The 14,467-nt window shown below is 54.9% G+C and overlaps 1 protein-coding gene across 1 annotated transcript in view; it reads left to right on the top strand.

Moving 5' to 3' along the window:
* Nucleotides 1-1,093: 1,093 nt before the first annotated feature.
* MEF2D (myocyte enhancer factor 2D) overlaps nucleotides 1,094-14,467 on the top strand; it is a 33,065-nt gene continuing 19,691 nt past the window's right edge. The window contains exon 1 of the mRNA XM_087827995.1: nucleotides 1,094-1,238. The gene's annotated coding sequence lies outside the window, so the exon portion shown is untranslated. The remainder of the gene's footprint in view (nucleotides 1,239-14,467) is intronic.

The following is a 14,467-nucleotide window of genomic DNA, read 5'->3' as shown; positions in this document are numbered from 1 at the left end:
GGAAGTTTGGCTAGTATGGCACCCACACTCCTGTTGTAGGGCATGTAAAGATTCACCACACCCTGAAGCAACCAGGAATTAAAAAAAATTTTTTTAAAGAGCTACTGCAACTTCTTTAGTAAGAAGCTTTTGGGTGTTTCCTGTCCTGGGGGAAATTAGGGTCCCGCCCCTTTAAATTGCCCCTCTTGGCTGTAAGTGCTCTGGGGCCGCAGGCACTGGGGATTAGGTCACCCAAGAACTATGAGCTGTTGCTTTAAATTGCTGGGCGGCTGCCCAGCCAGGCCCTGGCAGGGAAGGGGGTCTGTCACAGGTAGAGGGAGCAAACGAGCTCCCTAGGTAACCTCCAGAAATGAATGTGTCCCTTTAAATGAGCTTGGGCACACAGTAAGGACGAGAGATGGAATCTTTTCTTCACTTAGCGTCTACCCTTAATTTATCTAGTTAGACTCCCACCTCCTAACTCTCCTGGGGCTTGGGGGGAGCCGTCGGGGTAGTGTGTGTCTCTATGAGAGTGTGCGCACAGCGCGCGGAGCCTCCCGGAAAAGGACCTCCTTAAGTGCACGGTGGTGGCAGTGCTAGGCGGCGGTCCCCCGAGCTTTAGGGGCCACCTCGACCGCGGGCCGATCCCTTTAAAGGCCTCTGGGTCTTGCCTCGCCACTTTGCTTCCCTCTGTCCCTCTCTCCCTCACGGCAGGCGGAGGGATCTGCCACTCTTGGTGCTACAGCCTTGCTCCGGCAAGCTGTGGAGCGGGGGCTGACCCGGCCCGGCCCCGCGGGCCGAGAGGCGAGGGGCGGGGCCGCGTCTCCGGTCCCGCCCCTGCTTCGGCCCCGCCCCCGAGACCTCATGGGTTCCTTCCATTGGCCCCCCGCCTGTCCATCACTACTGTTTTCCCACCCTTCAAGCTAGGCTGAGCTGTGCCTACGTCGGCCTTGACTCCCGGGGGCTGGAGGAGTTACCTTTGGAGCCCGAAAGGAGGAAGGAAGCAAAATATCAACACAGCCGAGGCGGCTCGGGTGCTCGGCCCGGTCCCCCGCCTGCCCGTCGCCCGCCTGCCCGCCCCCCACGCCCACGACGGGGGCCCAGGCCCCCCGGCGCCGCCCAGGGCCCGCGTGGACGCCAGCCTCATTTATTATTCCCCCGCCCGGAGCTGCGGCTTCCCGGTGTTAAAGATCTCCCCGACTGGAAGCGAGGGCTACCCCTTCTCAGCCGTGACACCCCCCTTCCCCCCAGCGGGGCCGGTGAGTAGAGAAAAATAATGCGCCTGTCGCTTTAAGAGACCCCCTCCCCCACTTCGTCCTGGGGTTGAGGTGGAGGGTGGTCTAGACTGTCCCCCTGGAGGGGTGGGATGGGGTGGCCGCCTGGGCCGGGAGAAACTTGCGAAGCGGGCTGTGTTTTCGTGTGGCGTTGGTGGGAGATTACTTGAGGGACTGTTTGTGTTAGAGTGTTGGCTGTGGGGGACAAGTGGAGCGATCTATGGGGTCGGGGTGGGGACGGGCGGCTTGGAGGCGCGCCGGTCTGTTGGTGTCCGGGGGTTCCGACGGCCTCCGAGTGATCTGGGAAGGGAGGCCATCCTCAGAAGGGCCTCCGGTGACAGCCGGAGCGACTGACATTTTAACAGCCGGCCCCCCCCCTCCCTCCTCGCGCCGCCTGTTCCCTCCTCCTTGGCCCGAAATGGTGCAGAAGGGGGCCTGGGAGGGCGGCGGGAGGGTGGGGGCGGGGGGAGCCGCAGCTGTTTGGGAAGCGGGGGAGGGAGGGGGGGATGTTGTTCAGATGACACCGGGGTGGTGGGTTGAGGTGTGTGTGTTAGGGCCCGGGTTTGCCGGGTGCCTATGGGTTTGGAACGCAGAGTCACCACGGAGGTGGACACGCAGGATCCTTCCTTGGGACCTCCTAGTCCGCTCCCGAGACCTCTGATCTGGTTTGTCAGCAGCCCCAGCTGGAGAACCCCTGGCCAGAAGTTTGCAGCTGTGCGACATCTGGGCAAGAGTTCTCCAATCTCTCTCCACCTATGGCGGCGAACTGGGCTCAGAGTGGGGGTCTAGGGAGTGGGGCGGGGGCTTTTGGGGGAGGGAGGGCCAAGGAAACTGAGATGCATCTAGCCTCTCCTCTAGTCTGTTTCCAATGCCATCCCCCATCCTATCAGGTTTGGGTCTTACAGAGATGGGGGAAAGGGTCTCCCCTCACCAGTGATCCAAACTGACCTCTCTGAAGCCTCCTGAGGTCTCTCTCATGAGAGGAGGAGGGCTCCTGGGTGTGAGCAGGCTTGGAGCCACTGAGTAGGTTTTCCCAGGTTTGTCCTGAGTAGGAAGCTCTCTGTAAGTCCCTTTAAGTAGTACATTGTTAATGGATTGGGGGAGGGTACAGTGAGTGGATCCTGTGTTCCCTACTCTGTGTCCCGGCCCCCTTTTGAGGTTTCCTTGTAGGCCTTGTTTTTTTTTGGGGGGGGGGGTAGGTGGAGGGTGGCCCTTCCCCATCCCCTCAATGAGTCTTTGAGGCAGTTCAGGTGCCAGCCTTGACTATGGGAAATTTGCCATCTGGGGCAGTGACCTTGGGCTGCTCTGGCCTCGAGATAGGAGGGGAGCACAAGATTGAGTGTTTTGAAGTTAGGGAGCTGTCCACCTCCTACTCCCCTCCAAACCCCCAACAGGGAAGTCTGAGTGGCCAAGGAGAACATCAAAAAGGCACATGTCAATGTTCACACATGTTCACCCGCCTGTGGCCAAGGGTCACACCCGCTCCAGGTCTTAGCCTGGCTGTTCCAACTCCCAAGGCCTGCTTGGGAATGAATTTCCTTCCTGTGGTTTCCCAGTGTTGGGCAGGAGGTGGGGGTGGGATGGGATCAATGTGAGGTTGGGTGAGGAACTGTTTCTATGAAGTAATTGGGGGACACTGGAGCTTACGTTTAGCTCTTTCCCCACTTGCCTCAGCACAGGGATTTGGACCCTTGGGTCTCAATGGTCATATTCTCATTGTAACTCCCCTGCCCCCAACACACTTGGTGTGTGTGTGTGTGTGTGTGTGTGTGTGTGTGTGTGTATGTATGTGTGTATGTGTATGTGTGTGTGCATATACATTTGTAAGAGGGAGGCTTCTGGTTTCTGGGGAAAGGAGGAGCTTTCATTCACACTCCTTTAGAGACCAGAAAGGTTGAACTTTTTACCTAAGATCACACAGCAAATCTGTGTCAGAACTTTAGTCCAACCGCCACTCTTTCAGGCATGGCTTCATGGTAGAGAGAGACCATAGGAAGGAAGACACAATGCTTGTTCTTGGAGGCCCTCGTCCAAGGGGAGAAGCAGGACCTAGTCAGAGAGCATGGTAACCCTTGTGTTGGGGGATGGGTATGGGAGGCTGGGCTAGAGCTTGTTTACTGTGCTCAATGCCTGGAACAGAGTGGTGGAAAACATGGAAGGATGGCAGGTGCTGCCCATTGTCCACCCAACTCTGTACCTGCTGCCCTGCACTGGAGGGGCCTGAGCTTCCCAGCTCTGTCCCTGTTGGCTACTGGATCTTCTCATCAGCTGGGAGATAAAATAATCTTTCTGGCTGCTATTATATAATCTCTCCCCAGCAGGTTTTTCTTTTTTTAAAAAAAATCTTTACTGGATCTTTCTTGGGAGGTGTGATGGGGGAGAAAGTGGAGACTAGACTCCCAGGTAGGAGGCTGCTGGAAGACCAGGAGCAAGGAGGCTGGGGGAGGCCCCCGGGCCCCTGAGGGGGACAGGGAAGAAGAGGCCTTGGGTTTAGACCCTCCCACCCTCCTCCTCTGACCCTGCCCTGGGATGGTCTCTCTACAGCGGACGTTTCTGGCCCTCTTCTCATCCTGTCAATCCTCTGGCAAGCTGGGCCCCCTGCCCTCTCTGGTTGGTACTGGGTCTGGAGTCTCAGTGCTTACCTTGGTACTGGCCTGGTGTGAGTGCGCCCTGTGTCCAACACTTTACCACCCACTTCTGTACCTCTATGGGGACAACAAGGGTCAGGGACAAATGGTTGGGTCCAGCTTTTCCCTAGTTGTATTTGGAGCCTGGCCCCCTGCTTCGATGCTTCTCTAGTCCAGAGGGTGGTGGCCTTACTGGAGAAGATGAGTCAGTGAGGTGGGTAATAGAGATCTCCACCTCTTGGCTTCAAGTCAGAGTTGGGGTTTACCTGGGTTCCGTCACTGAGTATGAGGATGAGATGTGGGCCTAGAACCCGTCATCAGGAATTAGATTCTGGTCTTGTGGCACTGGTGGCAGGTTCTCCGCACCCTTTGGGACCATGGCTGGGACTCTCCAGGCTTTCTGAGGCCAACTGGTTTGAGGCAATTATCTCCCTTTACAGGGAAGGAGGAGATGGTGGTGGGGCCAGCATAACCTCAGCATCACTGTAATCACTGGTGGCTTTTATGAGCCAGTCATGGGGTCGGAGTCTGGCCAACTGTCTGTCCTTCTGTCCCAGTTTGGTGACTTACTCATGGGGGGAGGGGAGGTGTTAGGTGCTAGTAGTTCTGTTCTGGAAGCTGGACACCTTGCTGTGTTGTGGTTGATGTTGCCCTGCCTGTCTACAATTGCAGCAGGCAGAATGGAGCTTAGACCTCAGGAAGAACTTCCCAGTTGTTGGAGAGACAGACAGCTCTAACTTGGCCTGGGGAAAAAGGGAATCTTAAAGCACTTTCTTCTTTAGTGGTTCTTGCTGAAAGGCCTTGAACTTTGGCCTAGTGGGAATGGTGCAGTTTGGCTCCTGGAATATTTATTTTCACTTCTCTCCCCCTGCCTGGGGCTGAAAGTATTCTGAGGAGAGTGTCCTGGAGCTGTGGGATGGCTAGCCTGTGGACCCCTTTCCTCTAGCAGGGGCGCTAGGTGGGGAGTCTGTGCAGACTGATATGCCCAGATGCACCTGGCAGGTCCACAGCATTTAGTGGCACACATGCATGAAGGTGTGCAATGCATACATATGGGTGTGTAGGCACTCACAGAGTAGTTGCGGCCCTGTAGGGGTAGTGAATGGCAAAGATGATTAAAGGATTGGAGACTGGGGATATGGTGGGGGTGGGGGAACTGAAGGTAAGGAGTTGAAGGGCATACAAAAACTCTGAAGAGAGAAGGGTTGACTGGAGCTTGAGGGATGGAGGTTAGACTACAAACAGGCAGACCTAGAGCATGGCTTGTGAGATGTGGAGCCCTGGCTGACTTCCATCACTGCCCCTTATATTCCCACCCTCTCCCATAAATCCCTCTCTGTGGCCCTGGCTTAGCCTGCCTCTGTCCCTCACACTGGCTGTGTGTCTTTGGATAAGTCAGCTTTCCAGATATATAGGAGTTTTGCCTAGTCTTCTGGTGATCAGAGCACCTGGGTGTTTTGATGGTTGTCACTGGTCTTTGTTGCTCTCCCCATTCACTGTGATGAGCCCTTTTCACTCTGAGGTATCAAGGTTGCATCTGAACCCTCTGGCATTTGGGGGAAGATTCCTGGCTTGGGTAATCTCTAAGGCCCTTTGCATCTGATTTTTCCTTTTCCTGAAGCTCTGGCCACAACCTCCCCTTCCTGGGAGCCTAGCCATGCTTCTGGCCAGGTGTAGAGATGGGGGATGCATTCATTGGCTCTACACGGGACCCTGATAGTCTGGAAACAAGTGGTGGTAGTGGTGGTGGGGTGTCTTCTCTCCCTTCTGCTGCAGGCTGGGAGGGAGAGGACTTGTCAGGAGCGCTGGCCTGTTGCTGACCACACCCAGGTGGGACCGTATTTACTCATTTAAACTCACCCTCCCAGGAGGCTCTGGGCTCTAGGCCTGGTCACTGACCTTGGCTTGGTGCCTCTGGCTGGGTGCTCTGGCTAGTCCCCTAGGAGTTGGGCACACCAGGGAAGCATATAGAGAAGGAGGTTTTTTTTTGCCCCTGGTCAAGAGAGCTTTACCCCACTCACCCTATTTTCCAATATACTTTGGAGACCAAAAAACTAAAAATTTTGAGGCCCTTGGGGACTGGAGGAAAGAAACTTCCATTTGTTGTGTCCCTGTGTGCCAAGCTCAGTGCCGGGCATGGAAACATATGAAGACTTGTTTATTTCTCTCTATAATCGTTTTTGATAGTTGGGGAGACTGCATCAGAGGTTTCAGTGCCTTGCTCAAGCTTTCCCAGTGAGGAGGGGTTAGGGCTTTTGTCTGAGTGTTAAGGGAAGGGTTCTGCCCTCTAGGGAGGGCAGTGGGACCAGTGGCCCAGGGAGACCCTGGAGAAGGAAGAGGATGTGCTGAAGGGAAGAGCGGGCCTAGTAGGATTCCCTGGCAGAGGGCAGAGGGCAGAGGGCAGAGGATTAAAGTTTGGTGGCAAGTGGAGAGGAGGTGCTTTGTTTCCCTGAGAATGTGTTGTCCTCTGATTGAGTGCCATAGGAGAGACCCCCAGAGCCAGCTTAGAAAGTAGGTGTGTCCTTTCTTCCAGATATCAGCTTTAGCCTGGCCTAGGACTTGCGGGCAAAGGCAGCTACCCAGAAGGTGGGGTGGGGGCAGGCAATGTTCCAGGTAGGGACTTGGTGTATGTGTGTAGGGAAGCTGTGAGCAGCTGAAGAGGACCTTCAGGCCTAGGACTTAGTCTGACCCTGGGATGGGCTTGGGAAGCTGAGAGCAGCCCTGTGCTCCCCAGCCAGTTGTCTCCTGGTCTCAGAACCCTTCCACACTTTGCCCCATGAGCTTACCACATCCCTCTAGCTTCGTGTTCTTGATTTCCCTGCTCCCATCCCGCCAACAAATACTTGGGGTTGAGGGTTGGGAAAAACAAGAAATAGAGAGAGCTCAACTCATGCCTCAAGGGAAAATCTACAGTGAAGTGGGTGTGTGGGGGGAGAGGAGGGGTCTCTTTTCATGGAGTCTTTACACTGCAGTTGAATCAAGTAACTTGGAGGCAAGGGGATGGAGCAGATGACCTCAAACCTCGAGTTTTTTCCTTTAAAGCATGCATAGGTTATGTATTTGGTGAGGAATAATGGTTGGGAGTAGACCAGGAGAAAGGGCTGATCTTGAAAAGGTGCTTCAGTCCTTCCCACTTACATCTCTCTTGACCTCTGATCCCTTTTCCTCCAGCCCCCACAGCTGCTTGCCTCTCTGCTTACTACCCTATACATACTCTGTGGCAGGCCCATGGGGCCCTGATGACGGGGTGGGAACAGGTGTCCTGGACCGGCTGCTCTCTCTTGTCTTGCTCACCTGTCAGCCCAGGGGATAGGGAGCTGATGGGGAGGGGAGGAACCTTTTGGCCCTCTCACCTGCTCCCTGGGGTGGAGCCCTGGTTATAAAACATAGCAGAAAGACTGAGAATAGACCACAGGCAGTACTTCCCACTCAGAAGAAGGATAGCTCCACATCATAGCAATGGCAGAGAAAGCTTGGTAGGCAGGGGTCCTTGCTGGCAGGAATCAGAGGGGTCTTTGCACAGTGTCTTCATGAAAAGGTGAGAAGCTGGATATTGGTGAGAAGCATGAATTTGCATAGCTGTGTGCAGGTCCCCTCCACACTCCCCCGCCCACCTGGGCCCCCCTCCATCTGGCTGGGCATCTTAGCCTCACCTGGCATCTTTCCTGAAAGCAGCAAGCTAATCCTGTAAGAGCCGCCTGGCTGGCCTTCTCAGCATGCCCACGCAGCTGCGCTGCCTGCCCTCCCCTGCCAGGGGCTTAGAGGACTGTCCTTCCGAGTCAGAAGGAGACCCAGTCGCCTCCCTGAGTGGCCCCTTTAAACCCTGTGTGGCTTCCCAGGGTCATGATTTCTCTAGGAGGATTTGCTTTCCCTGATTGGATTGGCCTCTTTCGGGCCCCCTGTCTGTAATTGTAGGTGGACGATCACACTCTGATCCTCCACCTTTCCTTTTATCAAAATTGGTGCTGTCCAGTCTGAGGGTCCAGGCCTCAGCCCCCTACCCTCTCCCTTTGTTCTCACTGTCCCAGCAATCAGGGCCTGACTCCCTTCATCTGCTTCAGCCAGAGGAGCCCTGCCCTTGTTCTTTGGGTGGGAAAAAAGGGTTTCCCTGCTTTAAACAAGGGGACAAACCACTGCCCTGGAAGAGAGTGCTCCTCTGAGACTGTCTACTTACTGCCTGCTTTTCTCCATGTTTTCCTCTTCAGCCTGTTCTTCCTTTGGCCAGGGGCCCACACTCCAAGTTACCCCCCTGCCCTCATTTCCATGAGAAGTCCTCTCTGTAGTCTTGCATGGGAAGTCCCTCCCCTGATCTAACCATTAGCCCACCCACTGCAGTGGCAGGCAGCTCAGACCCAGCACTGGTTCATGCTCACCCCAACGGCTCTTAGGCTGGCCTGCCCCCCACGGCCCCAGCTGCCACTTTCACTTCTGTCTCCTGAGACCCCAGAGGGAAGTTGAGTGGGGAGGTGGAAGGTGACACACTAACCGTCCCAACTGCCCCACCTCTCCTCAACTGAGGCTTGGGATGGCCTGGGTGCTGTCTACCAGTCTCATCAAGATGACTGAAATGGGCTTAGGTTGTACTACAAGGGTTGGCTACAATAAGACGGTTAGTGGTTAGATAGCAGGAAGGACTTCCCAGGATTGGAGACCACTGATGGGCTTCATTGTTTTAGAGGGTTTGACTGACAGTATAGATACTATAACTGGACAGGCAGAGGTCAGTTTGTCTGACCTCTTCCAACTCCCATTGGTTGGAGTATAATGCCAGGACCTTCATGCCCTCCAGGTGTTACCAGCTGTACATGCTTGGTTGGATGGCTCCTAACAAAGCAAATTTGAATCCTAGAGACTACTTAGAAGACAGCAACTCTGCCCTTGGAAGTCTTCTCTGTAGTCTTGCATCTCTCTTGCTTGCTGTACTACGCCATTTCTTCTCATTGGCACTCTTGGGAGTGGATTTTTAAAACAGGGATAGAGGAGAAGTTTACCACCCACCTCATCCTCCTGCCCAGGCTCTGCACCAAGAATGGAGTTTTTTTCCTGGGGAGCTGCAAGGCAGCTGTGGAGCCAGCAGCCTTCATCCCATGAGTCTTACCAAACCGTCAGGCTTCACTATTTGCTAATTCCTCATAACTATACCCTCCCTAACCCCCATCTCTACTTTGACAGGGACCTGGATAAGACTGGAGGACCCAGTTGGTTGAGAGCTGTAGATAGACGGGGAAGGGGGGTTATTTATCAATTTAGGAATGCTTTTGGGAGAAGAAAGATGGGACTTGGAGGCCTGAGGTACCAGGAACTCTACTTGGGGTCCCTAAGTGCCTAGTTTTGCTGGATGACCCAGGTCCTAGAATGAAAAGTTGAGCCTGATAGAATAAAGTCAGACACTAGCAAATCCCCATGCAAATGAGAGGTAGTGAGTCATTACTGATCGACCTGCTGGGTAGAGCATGAAGCAAGGCTCAGGCTCGGGTTCCAGAACTGGCTCCACAGTGACCTTGGGCCAGTCACTATTCAGTAACCAGAAGCAGAACCCAAGCCCTGGGTCTGATAGGTATTCCAGGTGTGTGAGGAGATTGGGATGACTGAAGCTGCCCCCAGGGCTTTGTGTGCCCACCTGGCACCTGCCCTGGCTGACTGTGAGCCTTTGTCAAGCCTTGGCCATCTGTTGTGGGGGTTACTGTTCAGAAAGCACCTTCCTCTTTAGCTCCCTCCCTACTCTCTTTTTGCCTCTACATCGCCTGACCTTCTTAGGCTATAGGACAGTGGACCCAACCAGGCCATCTCTGCTGTTACCTCTCCATGGAATCACACAGTCCTGACCGTTTTTCCTTTTGGGCCTCTTAGAAGAGCACAGAAACTGAATGATAAGGCAGAAAGGGCACTTGGGTACCTAGTCCACTCCACCCATCCATTGTACTGGTCAGTGGGTGAAGCCTGGAGGGAGCAGTGACTTATTCAGGATCACACAGTGATTTAGGGCCAAAGCAGGGACTAGAATTGGACATCCAGAATCTCTGCCCAGAGCCCTCATATTTCCCTGGGATGCCGCCATCCAACCCTTTTCTACTGGGATTCAATCTCCTGTTGCTCCCAGATTCTTCCTAAGATCAGGCTAGGTGGCTCCAGGAACTTGCAGGGTTTTGGGAGAGGTTTCTAGAAGCCAGCCCAGAGGCCACCAGGGGAAGGCCAGAGCTGGGGTGGGAGGTCCTGGAGCCTGGGAGGGGAGGCTGGCTGCTGCCTCTGAAGGGAGACATACAGCCTCACAGCTGCCACAGGAAGGATGAGAACTAGACTACAGGAAGGACAGGCCAGGGTGGGGAAGCAGGGGAGGAGGCTCAGGAGACAGACCCTCACTGGAGAGGCATCTCCTGGGCAGAGAACAGGATGACCCCATCCCAGGAGATTTGCCAAGGAGAAGAGGGCTGGAAGCCTAGGGTGGGGCAAGGGAGAGTTGTCCAGCGGAAACCCTCCGGAGGGAGCCTTTCAGCCTTGCTCCCACACTGGACACTCCTCTTGGCAAGTCAGTTCCTGTCCCTTAAGCTGAGGCTGTCATGCACTGCCTCCACTTGCATTCCTAGGGTGCCTGGGACCTGAGACCACCCCTGCCGCAGGTCCAGTTTTCCTGGACTGGTCTTTCCCCCTCCCCCCCAGCGGCAGCCGGCCCCCAGGTCCCTTGTGGGTGAGTTAAAATTAGCTCAGTGCCCAGGCTAAAAATAGCCCCTGCCCAACCCTGAGGCTGCTGGGCTGGGGGAGGGGAGTCCCCGAGGGAAGGGAAGATGGTGGGAACCAGGGGTTTGGGTATTGAGCCTGCCAAACTGAACTTTAGAGGGCGGAGGATTAGGGGTGGGGGACTGCTCGTGCCTTTGAGAGCAGATCGCCTGTGCCTTTTAGAGTAGACCATAGAACTCGGGGGTGAATGCAGAGAGACTGCCACGTGGGAAAGGATGGGGGAGACAGAATGGAGCTGGGAGTAGTGGGTGGGGAAAAGGCAGGGGTGGGAATAGGCTGCGGTGGGAGGTGGGGGTAAGAATTGGGCTGGGCGGTGGGGCACTGCCTTTGTTCAGACTTGGGAAGGATAATGCCCCCCACTTCAGGACCAGCACAGGGTTTGTGAAGGAAAGGCTCCCTGCCTCATCTCCTGGTGTTTGGGAGCAGTCACTGGGTTCACCTTCCTTCCCATCTTCCAGGCCTCTTCATCATGTGCCTCTGCTTAGGGGAAAGGGGTCCCAAGGCTGATGTTCAGTGAGTGACTGGAAAGGTTGTGAGCCCTGGGCTGGGGTGGAAATGGAGGTGGTACCCAGGGGATTGAGAGTGCCCTTGGGCCTTGTGCTCACCTCTGCCCACTCTCAGGACATGCCTGCCCTCAAGGCTGGGCATAGTCCAGAGCCCCAAGGGCTGAAATGCCCCTTCCAGCAGGGAGGGGAGGAAGTGGGCCCAGTGCAGGCCCCCAAGGGCCCTCTTGCTTCTCCATGCCCTCGCCCAAGGGGGACTTGCCCTTCTGTTGTCTGTCTCTTGGCTGGACAGCAAGTTTTCAGGGCAGGGATGGTGTCCTGTGGAGTTATGCCCACATACCCAGCCTGACTTCAGGCTCCTGTCTCTTGTCTACCCACTTATCTCTGCACCCTCCCCTCTGTTTGCTCCTGCCTCTGCCTCTCTCCTCCAGCCCTCTCCATGTCTGCCTCTGCACCACACTTGGCCTTCTTTTTGGCCTCTCTACCTCTTCTCTGTCTCCTTGCCTAAGTCTGTGTGTCTGTTCCCCTCTGCCACCCACTCTGTGTCTGCCTCACCCACTCCTCCTCCCTCATTAGTGAGCAGGCTGCTTGAGGCCCCCAGACTGTGGGGGTGATGGGTAGATTGGATTGTCACCCCCTCCCCCAGCTCCTGCTGCTTATTTCATGCCCTGCAGCCCAGCCACAGGGAAGGGGCGGGAGGAGGGATGACAGCTGTCTCCAGCGCCTCCTACCTTCCCCTTCAGTCCACAGCCTGCCGCCCTGGGCAGCCTGGGAGGGAGGGATAAAAGGCCCACTTAATGAGAGCTGCCTTTCTCACCGTGTGGAAGAGCAGGGTTTGAAACCATTGCTCTGTGACAGGCACTGCTCACTCAGCCTCTCTGGGCATATTTGCCCCATTTGACCAGTGCTGGTGTGGCAGCTGTGAAAGCAGGTGCCTTGTATTTCTTCTGAGTCTGTGGGACAGAGGACAGATATGGGTGGAAGGGTATGGGGAGAAGGGGAGGCATGTATCCCTCTGACACTAGCCCTTGGAAGGCATTTCTGTGGCTCCCCAGGAAGGGCAGCCCCTAACACAACTGTGCTCCAGGAGACTGTCCTGACCGCTCCCCCACCCCCACTGGCCCCAGGCCATCCTCACACAGGAACTGAGATAGCATCATTCTGAAACCCCAAGAATGGTTTGAATATTGCTCAGGTACCAGGAGGTGTTACATTAGAGGAGGCTGAGGTCTGCTGCTTCTCCCTTGCCCCCTCTAAACCAAGACCCCCTTTAGGGTACATTTTGCATATTAGCTGTGCCTCATTTGCATGTTAATACAACCCACGTGTTCCTACTGAGTCTGTAGCACAGCTTGGAAAAATGGCTGTCCATGGGATCCTTCTGGATCTCCCACGTCTCTAGTCCCCTCAGCCCCTCCTCCTTGTCCAGAATGTTGTCAGATGAGCCTCCCACCCTTCGTCCTCTCTGCTCTCCACTTACAAAGGCTTCTCTGCAGCCCAGCTGCCAACCTGTCTCCCTCTTTGCTTCTCTCTCCACTGGAAAGGCTCTACCTCTCCCTGCCCCACTCCCCACCCTCAGGAGGTCCCCCTGCCCCATCCTGTCCTGCCAGCACTGCTTCAGTGGGTGAATCAGAAGCAGCTGGAGAGTTCCAGGGGGGTACTTTGGGTGACACAGATGCAGCCAGCCAAACAGGTCATAACTGTGGCCTGAGGTCAGGATTGGGCAGGCCCTGGGGCCATCAGGGCATGAAGGCCATCCTGGCCAACCCCCATGGCAGCTCTAAGCCCTCCCAAGCCTTGGGCTCCAGGAGAAGTAGCCAAAAGCCAGTTCATCTGGGAGGGCTTCCTAGAGGAGGAGCAGGTGGGAAAAGAAAAGAGGAATGGGGCCAGGGCAGGCCAGGGAGAAAAGGCTAACATCTGGAGAACAAATGCCAAGGCCTCTGGCTCCTGGAAGCTGGTTAGGTAATTAGGTAGATGGCTAATTAAGGAGCTCCAGGTGTTCATTAAAATGTTGCTAATTGTGTGGGAAGGAAGCTTGGACAGGATAGGCCTCCATGCCTCGGATAGGGTCAGTTTAGGGTCCTTTGTGCCCATCCATGCCCCAGCCACCCCTTCTTCCAAAGTCAGGGGTGAGTTCATGTTCTTGCCCCAGGGCTTTCTAAGACTGCAACAATGTAGAATGGACAGCAGAGAGGACAGAGATTGGTACAGACTGAGCCTGCTTTGTAGGAGGGCTCCTGGTTAGATAGGAGGAAGGACTGCCCAAGGTAGGGGCATCTCCTCCTCTGGCAGTATTGGCACAAAGATAGAAGGGGCAATGGGGAAGGAGCCACAACAACATGGAATTATAAAAAGTGCTTTGGGCTGCCTTGGCAGGGACTGGGGATAGATGATGCCCTGAATTCCCTGTCAGAGGTGTTGGATGGGTCTCTGTGGCTTCCCTGTCTTCTCAGCCCTGATCCCTCTAGCATCCCAGCTCCCCCAGCATGAGGCGGGGGTGGGGGGGGTGTAGGAGATCAGCCAGGGAGCTCGTTGCCAGGCGACGGTTGCCTAAGCAACCCCATCCTCTCCATATCCATGTGCTCAGGGCTGCTCCTTAGAAGACTTAGTCTCACCCTCTGTACCAGCCAACCCAAAGGGTGGAGAGGGTTGAGGACTAGACGGGCAGAGGTGGTTGGAAGGTAGATGGTTTCCAAACGGACAAGCTTCAGGTAGCTGGTTCTGTAGCAGGACGGATTGAAGGACCACAAGGGACCACAAGAAGGACTTCTCACAGGATCACAAAGATGAAACAATTCTTTCTTCCTTTCAACAGATATTTCCTGAGCTCCTCCTTACAGGAGATAGAGTGGTGAAAAAGACAAATGTGATTCCTGCCCTCATGAAGCTTTAGTTTCATAGGGGGCCCAGGCATTAAATAGAAGCACAGAATTATAATAATTTAGAGTCATGATAAGTGCTAGAAAGAAAAGAACAAGATACCCTGAGAGTAAGCAATTGGGGGAACCAAAGTAGTGAGGTTGGCTTGCAGGAATGGCTTTTCTGAGTGTCATGAGAGCTAAGTGTGTTCTCTCCCAACTTGGAGGAAGACATAGTATTGGCCACACGTTGACAGAGGTTACATCTCAGCAAGAATTTGCTTGTGAACAAGGGTGGTGAGAAGGAGATAGTAAAATAGGAGAGGGAGGGCAGTTAGGTGCTATAAGCCAGAGGAATGCTATAGTGACTGCATTTCATTTACCAATCTGGATTGGGGTCTCCAAGGCAGGCCAGAAAATTCTGTTTAAAAAAACCTTTTCTTAGCCCCACTCCCCTGCCCTCAGTGTGCCCTCCTCACCTCCCCTGCCAA

The sequence above is a fragment of the Miniopterus natalensis genome, chromosome 19, assembly GCF_054644295.1.
Source record: "Miniopterus natalensis isolate mMinNat1 chromosome 19, mMinNat1.hap1, whole genome shotgun sequence".
In the NCBI taxonomy this organism is placed as follows: domain Eukaryota; kingdom Metazoa; phylum Chordata; class Mammalia; order Chiroptera; family Miniopteridae; genus Miniopterus; species Miniopterus natalensis.
This window is presented reverse-complemented; position numbering and strand designations above follow the sequence as displayed.